Source organism: Arachis ipaensis, chromosome B03, assembly GCF_000816755.2.
Source record: "Arachis ipaensis cultivar K30076 chromosome B03, Araip1.1, whole genome shotgun sequence".
In the NCBI taxonomy this organism is placed as follows: domain Eukaryota; kingdom Viridiplantae; phylum Streptophyta; class Magnoliopsida; order Fabales; family Fabaceae; genus Arachis; species Arachis ipaensis.
This window is the reverse complement of record NC_029787.2, coordinates 105,958,828-105,970,210: the sequence shown is the minus strand read 5'-3', so window position 1 is coordinate 105,970,210 and position 11,383 is coordinate 105,958,828.

The following is an 11,383-nucleotide window of genomic DNA, read 5'->3' as shown; positions in this document are numbered from 1 at the left end:
TAGAATTTTGACTTGTAATTTTGAGAGCTTTCATTTGGATCTTGGAGAATTGGGAGGAGAATTGAGTTCTCTTCCTCTGGGTTTTCTTGTTTTCTTTTCTGCAAAGCTTTATTTGAGTCTTAAGTGTGAAGAATTGAGGAAATTCTATCTCACTCTCCTCTTAAGATCTCTTTGTTCAATTTACTGCACAATTCAAGAATTTGTGTTCTTCTTTACTGATTTTCATCTTCAATTCTCTTTAAATTGTCTTCTAGATTGGATCAAGGAAGGTAGTGAGATCTAGAGTTAGTTCTCTAGTCTCTTGACCCCTGAGATCTTGCATTTCCATTTAGTTCATATGCTGAATGTTTATACAAGCAAATTTACCTTTCTGTTTGAGATCTACTTCAATTCAATTCATCTTCTACTCATCTGCTTGTTGCAATTTACTTGTGATTGTTTAATTTCTGCACTCCCAGTCCCCAAATCCTTTTATTATTCAAGCCATTTACATTTCTTGCATTTTAAGTTTTGGTTATTTACATTTCTTGTAATTTAAGTTTCTGCAATTTACATTACTTGCACTTTAAGCTTCAGCTCTTTTAATTCTTCTGCACTTTAATTTCTTGTCAATTACCCTTCTCCCTTTAAATTTCTTACAATTTACCTTCTGTTGGATACAAATCACTCAAATCAACTCTTGTTCGCTTGACTAAATCAACCATCTAGCTAAAATTTCTCAATCCTTCAATCCCTGTGGGATCGACCTCACTCACGTGAGTTATTATTACTTGATGCGACCCGGTACACTTGCCGGTGAGTTTTATGTTGGATCGTTTTCCACACATCAAATTTTTGGCGCCGTTGCCGGGGATTGATTAGGTTGACAATGATTAAGTGAGGTGGTGATCTAGATCAAGCATTTTTCTTTTCTGTTTCTTTAAATTTTTGACTAACCCACTAACTGTTTGAATCTTTGCTTAAGCTAACCAAAACCTCACTTTAGCAATAGAGTAAAGTTTTCCTGGTTTTTCTGGTCCTGTGCGTTTCTTTTATTTTTGCTTGCTGAGTAAACGACAGAAGCAATATTTTTCCTATTGATCTTTCAAGCCTATTAACTATTTGACACATTGTGTCAACTAACCCTCTAACCACATTTTGGCATGAGTATATTCAATCTCCATTTGGACTGTTTGTGATTATGCAGATCATGGAGGAGAACCCAACAAATCCCAGTCATTGTGGGAGTAGTGTCCTCACCCCAGATGACAATGTAACCCATGAATTGAAGCATCCGCTCATCACCATGAACGAAGTTGCTCAATGGCTTGAAGCCTTCCCACAAGGAAGCATCACCAGATGGGAGGATCTAGTGAGTGAATTCCTGGCCAAGTTGAAACCACCCCAGGAAATTGGTAAGCTAAAGGCAGAAGTCAACCATCCACACAATTGAAGGGAGTGATGGAAATTGAATGTGTAAGTGCAATCATGGCCCAAAACAAGCAGATACACCAACAACTTCAGCAACAAATAGACTTGATGGTCAGAAAAATCAATGAGCTACGAACTGCTGTAGTAAATGCACACAACCTACCTCAACACTCACATGGTTGGAATCAATCTGAAAAAAAAATTTGGAGCAATTAACTATGAGCAACAAAGTCCTAAGCGATTACACTCTCCAAACAGTACCTCAAGCCTGTTCCAACACAAGTCTCAGGGTGGTGTGTACAACCTACCTTGGAGGACTCATTCCAACTCGAGGAGAAGTGAGCACCAAAATCAAGGACCAAGGGACCTCAATGACAACAACCCTAGCTTCACAAACCACTACACACCACCACAACACATATATTTCCAACCCCATTACACTTCACAATTCTCCCAAAATAACTTTCATCAACCATCCCATTTGACGCAACCACAACCAAATCCAAACTTCCAAAGAATCTCTAGTCTAGAGATAATGATGGAGAAACTCATAAAAATTCAAGAGATGGCAAGACAAGATCAGGAAGCAACAAGTAAAGATCAAGAAGCCTCAATCAGAAAACTTGAGAGGCAGATGGAACAAATAGCTAAACACATTGCAGAAATGGATGAGAAAAGGGCGAATACCATCCCCAGAGCCACTGAAGATGACCCAAAAGACAACGAAAAAGCTGCTAGGTGGGAGAAATGGAAAGCAATCATAGAGGAAAGTGAGAGGGCTATGGAAAAAGAAACAATCATCCAAGAAAAGCATCACAGAGAAGTTCCACAAGAAGAAACAGAAGAAAGGAAGCCCATAGTGAGAGGAGAAAATCAAAGGCAACATGATTTTCAACTTCCATGATCAAAGAATGGAGGATGTCAAGCTAATGACAATAAAGAAGCGCTTGTTGGGAGGCAACCCAATCTGAGGTAGTTTTCTTTCCATTCAATAAAAAGGCTAAGTAGCTTTCTCTATATTGCAAGGAGCTAAGTTTGGTGTTGCACACCAAAATAATTTAAGGGAGAATGAAGAATGCTAAGTTTGGTGTTCTACCAAAAATCTCATTTAAAAAACACATTCTCACCTTCTGCATAAAGGGTTGCTAGCTCCAAGCAATCAGAGAAACTACTTAACCAATGTCTATTTTCTAGTTTTTAGTCTTATTGCCTTTAGCAAAGAAAAAAAGTTTCACATATGGTTAATTTGATGCATGAGAACCATTGGCAAGGTACTAAGTTTGGTGTTCCCACACCAAAGTAAGTTCAAAAGCCCACAAATAATTCATGCATGCTAACCATTTCTTCTTTCAAGTGCTTGGGGAACAAGCAACTTTCAATATCATTACAGAGGTTTATCCAAGTTTTTGGGAGGACTAAGCATCATCAACTAAAGAGATAAAGAGGAATGTGAAGACCAGCGATGATGATGATGAGGAGTAAAGCACGAAAACTCCAAAAGGTTGTATTGTTAAGTGATTATTTTGCATCAGACACTGCTATGATTGGAAGTGATATTGTATTCCTGTCTGTCTGTCTGTCTAGTATAGTTTCTCTATAATTCAGTAATTGAGATGCTTGATTATTCACAACACTACACTCTTCAAACTTGCTTGCTCTCAATATTTAACAAGACATCAAAGGACAATTCTTTGAAAAGAAGGATTGAGGAATTAAAAAAAAATATTTTTTTGAGGCAAGCAAAAGATCAGGAGAAGTGGTGGTTCTAGTTGTATAATTATGCATTGAGGTTGCATGCTTATGAAAACTTGCATGGGAGCTCATAGGCAGGACATAGAGTTCAAAGAAGTATGGTGGAGATTCTCAAACATTTATTGATCCAAGAAGCAGCAAACAAAAGAAAGAAAACACAAAAAATGAAAGAACATGGCCCAAGGCTCTGAGCATCAATTACTAGGCAAAAAGAAGGAAGAAACAAAAACTTAAAGAGTTGTTATCCTAGTAAATGCTTGTGGTCAAATTGTGTCAAAGAGAGAGGCTTGAGCAAGTAAATCCTTAGGGGTGTTTTAACACCTAATACATTAAAACCAACTGGTTTAGGAGTATTGATTAAAAGCTTATCTAAAGAGCCGCTTTGAGACATGACACTTAGAGTCAAGGCCAAAACACAAAAATTATAAGCTGCTTCAAGGTGATTACCTATAGAGAGATCTCCATGATATTATTTGGATAAAAGTCCTAAGACCTAAGACTTCCAAGATGTAGGGACTAGTAAGCATTGAAGCCCTTGCATGAGCATATAATTTAGAGTTCACCCCACTGTCACTTAATCACTTCACTCACAGGACAGTACAAGTTATTCTTCAATCCACTTCTAATTGAAAGAACCTTTGAGCATAATTATTTTTTCTTGCTTGGGGACAAGCAAGGTTTAAGTTTGGTGTTGTGATGACAAGTCATCTTATCCTAGTTTTTCAAGCAATTTTTCACTTGTTTAATAGGTTTTATACACTTTCTTGAGTTACAAGTAAGCCATTTGGGTAGAAATTCATGTGTAATTGGATTCAATCAACCATGAGTAAATTGATGCATTTTCATGAGATTTTGTGCTATAATTGCTTATATGTCAAGGATGAGAAGAAGTCTCATGATTTTAGCATAGCTTTGATGCATTTTTTTATTGATGATAGGTGACCAAAAGGCTTGGAGGAAGGTTGAAGAAAGGGGATGGCAGGAATGGAAATGAAGGCAACATTAAGAAGATCACGTTTGAGTCAACGTTTGCCTCAAACATGAACTCAAACGTGGAATACAGCTACGAAGCACCTGGGAGGAAGCTAACATTTGTGCCAACGTTTGCCTCAAACATGAGGTCAAACGTTGGCTTAAAAGAACACCCTGGAGGAAGCCAACGTTTGTGCCAACGTTTGCCTCAAACGTGAGGTCAAACGTTGGCTCAATAATACACACAGGAGGAGCTAACGTTTGCGCCAACGTTTGCCTCAAAAGTGAGGTCAAACGTTGGCTCAATAACACACCCAGGAGGACTTAATGTTTGCGCCAACGTTTGCCTCAAACGTGAGGTCAAATGTTGGCTGCAAAATTGCCTTGGAGGGAGCACGTTTGAGCTCACGTTTGACCTCAAACGTGAAATCAAACATGAGTGACAGCAAAACTCCATTCTGCATAATGCTAATACAGGACATTTGAGTCAACGTTTGCCTCAAACGTTGACTCAAACGTGAATGATCCCAAAGTCCATAGTGCAAATGGATTTCTTCTCAAGACCAAGAGCAATCAACCGGGGCTATCTTCAACCCAATTCCATCAAGGCCAAGGCCCAAATTCAAGGCTTAATGATCAATAGAAGGAAGTGTATAAATAGAAGCTAGTTTGATTTAGAAAGAACTTTTACTTTGAACCTTTTACCTCTTTTAGAATTTTAACTTGTAATTTTGAGAGCTTTCATTTGGATCTTGGAGAATTGGGAGGAGAATTGAGTTCTCTTCCTCTGGGTTTTCTTATTTTCTTTTCTGCAAAGCTTTATTTGAGTCTTAAGTGTGAAGAATTGAGGAAATTCTATCTCACTCTCCTCTTAAGATCTCTTTGTTCAATTTACTGCACAATTCAAGAATTTGTGTTCTTCTTTACTGATTTTCATCTTCAATTCTCTTTAAATTGTCTTCTAGATTGGATCAAGGAAGATAGTGAGATCTAGACTTAGTTCTCTAGTCTCTTGACCCTTGAGATCTTGTATTTCCATTTAGTTCATCTGCTGAATGTTTATACAAGCAAATTTACCTTTCTGTTTGAGATCTACTTCAATTTAATTCGTCTTCTACTCGTCTGCTTGTTGCAATTTACTTGTGATTGTTTAATTTCTGCACTCCCAGTCCCCAAATCATTTTATTATTCAAGCCATTTACATTTTTTGCATTTTAAGTTTCGATTATTTACATTTCTTGCAATTTAAGTTTCTGCAATTTACATTACTTGCACTTTAAGCTTTAGCTCTTTTAATTCTTCTGCACTTTAATTTCTTGTCAATTACCCCTCTCCCTTTAAATTTCTTGCAATTTAGCTTCTGTTGGATACAAATCACTCAAATCAACTCTTGTTCGCTTGACTAAATCAACCACCTAACTAAAATTGCTCAATCCTTCAATCCCTGTGGGATCGACCTCACTCACGTGAGTTATTATTACTTGATGCGACCCAGTACACTTGCCGGTGAGTTTTGTGTTGGATCGTTTTTCACACATCACAATGTATCACAAATTTGCAGGAAACTGGCGATAAACAAGTTAGGATCTTCCTGCGAAAGTCCATGAAATTGACAATTTTGCTGCACCAGAGTGATGAGTTGAGGCTTCAACTCAAAGTTGTTGGCTCCTATAGTAGGTACAGCAATACTATTTCCATAGAAATTGGGATTAGGTGCAGTGTAGGATCCAAGTGTTCTCCTAGGTTGTGCATTGCCATTAGGAGGATTGTTGTTAGGGGGATCCATGGTGAGCTCTTCAATCTCTTCTTCAAAATTCTCCTTGAGATTTTCAGCAATTTTATAGAGTCTAGCTTGTTACAAACGCCATCTCAAGGTCCTCTCAGGCTTAGAATCAAAATCTATAAGAGGTTCCTTGTTCCTGTTCCTGCTCATAAACAAACAAAAAACAAGAAAAGTGGGAATCTCTACGTCAAAGTACAGAGAATTCCCAGTAAGGCAACCTAAGTACAAGAAATAATATAAAGTAAACTATATAAATAAAGCAATAAAAATTCAAAAATTATAAGCAAAAATTGGAACTGAATTTTGAAATTTTTAAGACAAATAAACAAGAAAATTAAGATAAAATAACTAAGGGACACTAAACTTAATTTTTGAAATTAAGTAAAAATAATTGAAGTAAAATTTGAAAATTAAATCCAAAAAATTAAATAAAATGAAATCTAAAATGCCTAATCTAAACAATCAAATAACTAGTAGTTGTCAATCACAGTTAATTCCCGTCAATGGCACCAAAAACTTGGTGTGAAATTTAAAGTCCACAAACTAACCGGCAAGTGCACCAGGTCGTACCAAGTAATACCTCTGGTGAGTGAGAGTCGATCCCATGAGGATTGATGGATCAAGCAACAATGATTGAGTAATTGGCTTAGTCAGGCAATCAGAAATTGGTGTTTTGAGAATTAATTGCATTAAATAGTAAATTTAGAGAATTCAGAAAACAAGCAGTAAACGGATTGTGAAATATATATGAGAAAACAGTTAAGGTTTCAGAGATGTTTATCTTCCGGATTAACTTTTCTTACCAACTATTTTAATCATGCAAGATTTAATTCATAGCAAACTGTATGTGACTAAACCCTAATTTTTTAGTAATTTAGTCTCATCTAACCTTTATTAACCGCCATCATCGTGGTCACTGAATTCAGATTAGAGGGTTAAGTTCAAAACTAGTTTATGGCCACAAAAATTCTAATTATCCAAAGTTAACAGAATTATATGTTACGTATCACAATTAGTTCATGTAATTAGAAATTTATAAGAAATTTACTTTTAAACTGTGTTCAGGTGAGAGACCTCTTCCAAGGGTCACAAGAATGCATCTAGAATAAGGGCCATAAAATGGAAGAATAATAGTATCAATCCATACAATAAACAGAGCTCCTAATCTTAACAATGGAGGTTTAGTTGCTCATGGAGAAAATAAACCCTAGCAGAGAAAACGTAAAAGTGCGGAAGAGAGAAGTCTCCAGAAGGGCTGAATCTTTTCCCTTTTATATCTAATCCTAATTAATGTAAAATATATTTTCTAAAACTAAATAATATCTTTTCCTATTTGTAAATAAAATAAAGTTTAATAAAAAAATATAAAAAGATCTCGTGCTGCTTGTAGAGACGTGGGGACCACTTCGAAACCTTGAACCTGGCGTCAAACTTGGCTAGTGCCACACCACCCATTTGTACACATAAAGGAGCTTCATCCTGGTGCCAAACTTGGAGAATCCCAAGTTTGGCGCCACCAAGGCAGTGTGTTTGGCGAGTTTGCAATGATCATAGCGCCAAACTTAGAGAATCCCAAGTTTGGCGCCACCAACGCCATATGCTTTGGAAAAAAAGTGTATACTATTATTATATATCGTTAGAAAGATCTTGAAGTTAGCTTTCCAATGCTACTGAAACCACATCAATAGAACCGTTGTAGCTCAAGTTATGCCCATTGGAGTGCAAGGAGGTCAGGGTTAACAACATAATCCACTTTCTTCCTTTTCTTCTACACCAAACCCTGTTAAATCCATTCGAATGCTACCTAAAATAAACCAAATTGCACACGACTCAAAGTAGCATTCATAGTGGCTCAAAAATACTTAAATCTTGGTTAAACTTAACAAATTCAAATGCAAATTCACTAGGAAAAGATAGGAAATATGCTCATACATCACAACACCAAACTTGAATTGTTGCTTGTCCTCAAGCAACCAAAACTAATATAAACTTAGGATGTGAATTTGCTAGGGGTGAGCACGGGTCGGTTTGGTTTGGATTTATGGTAAAATTAGAATCGAACCGATCAAATGTAATTGGTTCGGTCTGGTTCGGATTTGTATTTTTTTGTACATGTACCTGAACCAAACCAAACCGATTAAGAACGGATTGGTTCGGTTCGGGTAATTGGGTACCCGATGACTTTGAAATTCATAAAAAAAACCAAATTTTCATCTTAAAAATTCAACAAGTACAATAAACATGTAACATTAATAGAAATAATCCAAACATGTTAAACACCAAATACATTAAAAACTAAACTAATTAAAATCCAAACATATTAATAATGAATAATCATTGTCTAATGGAAAAACCATATATATTTTTTATTTTTTTATTTAATTAATATATGATCGGGTTCGCGGGTTGGTTCGGGTTCCGCACCCCCAAAACCGATACCCGAACCAATCACTAACAAAAGCCATCGGTTTGGTTCGGGTTGGACCCAATTACTCGTTAGTTTCAAAACCAATTTAATTGGTTTGGTTCGGATTCGGATGGGTAATCGAGTACCCGCTACCCGTGCTCACCGCTAGAATTTGCATGAGAGGTGAGTGCTCAATTAAGCTCCTGCCTATCTCAAAGTGGGGTTAACAATACTGAAGTTCTGAATAGTTTTGGCATCTCACTATCCTTTGAATCTTAGGAATGTCACTGTCATTTGGAATTAGAATTCGGATAATATTATGAATTTTCTGGCCTTTTAACTTCGGATTAATCCTTGAACACAGCAAATTTTTTAATATGTTTAGTTTAGGAGACAGAGACAAAATACATATTTTTGTACATGTCTCTTAGTCAAATTTCTGTATTAGTCTCTACTTGGGACATCTGGAGACACAGGATTTAGAGACCATTTTAATATTTTTTCCTTCTTTACCCCTAATATATTTCAAAAATACCAGAGCTTATCCTTCCTTTATCAAAACCCTAGCTTCATCTTCTCCTTCATTCTGTAACTGCGCAACCAACAAAGAAGAAGAGAAGCTCGTGCCTCTTCCTCTTCTTCTTCATTTCATTTCTAACCCTTTTCATTTCTCTCTTTTTTTTTATCTTTTCTAAGGTGAAACTTCCAACTATTTTCCATCCTAAAGCATCACATAACTACAGGTATATAGAGTTTATTGTTTGTGTTTGTTTGCTAACTCTATTATTTTTATTTTTCATTTTTCTTTGTAGATTTGGTAGCTTTAACACATTTGTCGAAAAAATTTTGCTTCAGTTAAAATGTTTTATTTTAAGTAGTATTCTATTTTTAATTTATATTGCTTCTTCATTTTTTGAATATGTAATCTTCTTTATCATGGATTCTCTTAATTTTTTCTTATGAATCAGTAATATTTTTGGATTTTAACAACCATGTAAATACAAGCATTTTAGATATATGATTCTTCTTCTCTTTTTCTGAATCAGTAATGCTTTTATCATGTTTTTCTTGTAATATTATTTGAAAAAAAATAGTTTATATCAATTCAAATTGTAAATAATTTTTTGATTTATTGATACTATTTTTTTATATTCTTGTCTTTATTTTGCTTTTCATATATTCTAATACAACTCTTATCCCTGGATTTGAGTATTTATAGGAAGAAATAGACCGTAATAAACAAATTAGATAATGTGTTAGTTATTATATTTAGATGAGGATGCAACTTGGCACAATGTTGTTGATTATTTTTTAACTCTATTTTTGCATGTAAAAAAGAAAAGTAGTGGTCGTCATTTGTTTGGATTAAGGACAAATACAATTCTATTAAGAGAAGATGCATTAGATCGGATCATTAGCGGGAGGGATAATGATATGAATTGCATGTGGGAGTTGAGAATAAGTATCAATGCATTTGTATTATTGTGTGAGTTACTTCAAGTTTAGGGTGGGTTAAATGAAGATGGATTTGTTTGTATTTCTTAACAACTAGCAATTTTTGTTACTAATTCTAGCTCATCATACTAAAAACTATAGCATTCAAATTAGATTTTATAGGTCACTATAGCATTCAAATTAGATTTTATAGGTCAGGTAAAACAATTAGTAGGTATTTTTACAAAATATTATGTTCAATTATACGTGTTCAAAGTATTTTATTTGTGAAGGCAAATCCGATCTCAGATGACTGCATAGATCCTAGATAAAAGTGGTTTAAAGTACTATGGTACTCCACGTGCATTGCCCGTAAGTTTAGATAACCACCTCAGTTGAAGGACATATTTTGGAGCCTTGAAGATAGGAAATGGATCCTCTCCAGTTTTTTCAACACTTGAGAAAATGCAGTGTAATCTCTCACCATTAATGTCATAAGTGGGGCTAAAATTAAATATGAGAGAGAGAGTAATGAAGGGTGAGAGATCACAATTGACACCATCCAGTTTTTTCTTCACCGGAGAGGATCCACTTCCTTGAAGATATGCAAAAAGCTGCCTATGTGAAAGCAATTATATATAATTAGTTGCAGGCTCTATGATATAGTATTTTTTGGGTACAATGGTACTATATTTTTGGGTATAGGCTTTAATGGATACATAATCTATTACTTTAAACTTAGAATGAATGTTATTTTGGTTTGGATTAGGTAATGTAACTGAATTATGCAGCAAGTAGTATGAATGTTATTTTGGATTGGATTATGTAATGTAACTAGTATGAGTGTTATTTTGGATTGGATTATGTAATGTAACTGGTTATGTATGCAACCATAGTATGAATGTTATCTTACATGATTTGTAGCAAAATTCTTAGGAGGTGGAGATTACATTATGCAACTAGATATTTTCATATATACAGTACACAATATATCTTTTGATTTATGCACTATTTTTTATTTTTAAAATATAATTGACAACCAAGAAGTAATAATGCAATAGTAATTTTATGAATTTGTTCGTTTAATTATTTGACTACTTTTATGAATTATTAAAACTTGATTAATGAACGTGTGAGAAATACATGATTTTGACCTTAGTTTGAGTAAGCATATTTCGTGAAATAGATTTTTCCTGAGTTGTATTATTGTTGTACCCAGATAACATGTAAGTTCTCTAATTAAAGATACTTTACTATTAGATGAGGAATATTACTTTATTCAACGTTACTATCTTGACAGCAAAGACAATGCTATTTTTCTCTTGGCATTTGGCGATGCTAGAATGTTCGGCAATATGCAAATAGAAAAATGATTAAAACCTTATGACAATACGCTTATTGAAGATAGACATGTAAAATACAATAAAAATAAAATAGACATGTGAATAATGAGAATAATGATATAACTCGGAGTAGTCAAATTGATGTCCTCTGCTTTGGACTTTCTAAGTGCATGAAATAACCTCTTTGAAAAATGGGAATAATGATAACTTAGAATTAAGTGCATGTTACAATAATTATTAAACTCGAGTATTCATAGGCATGGCAACGGGTACCCACAGGGA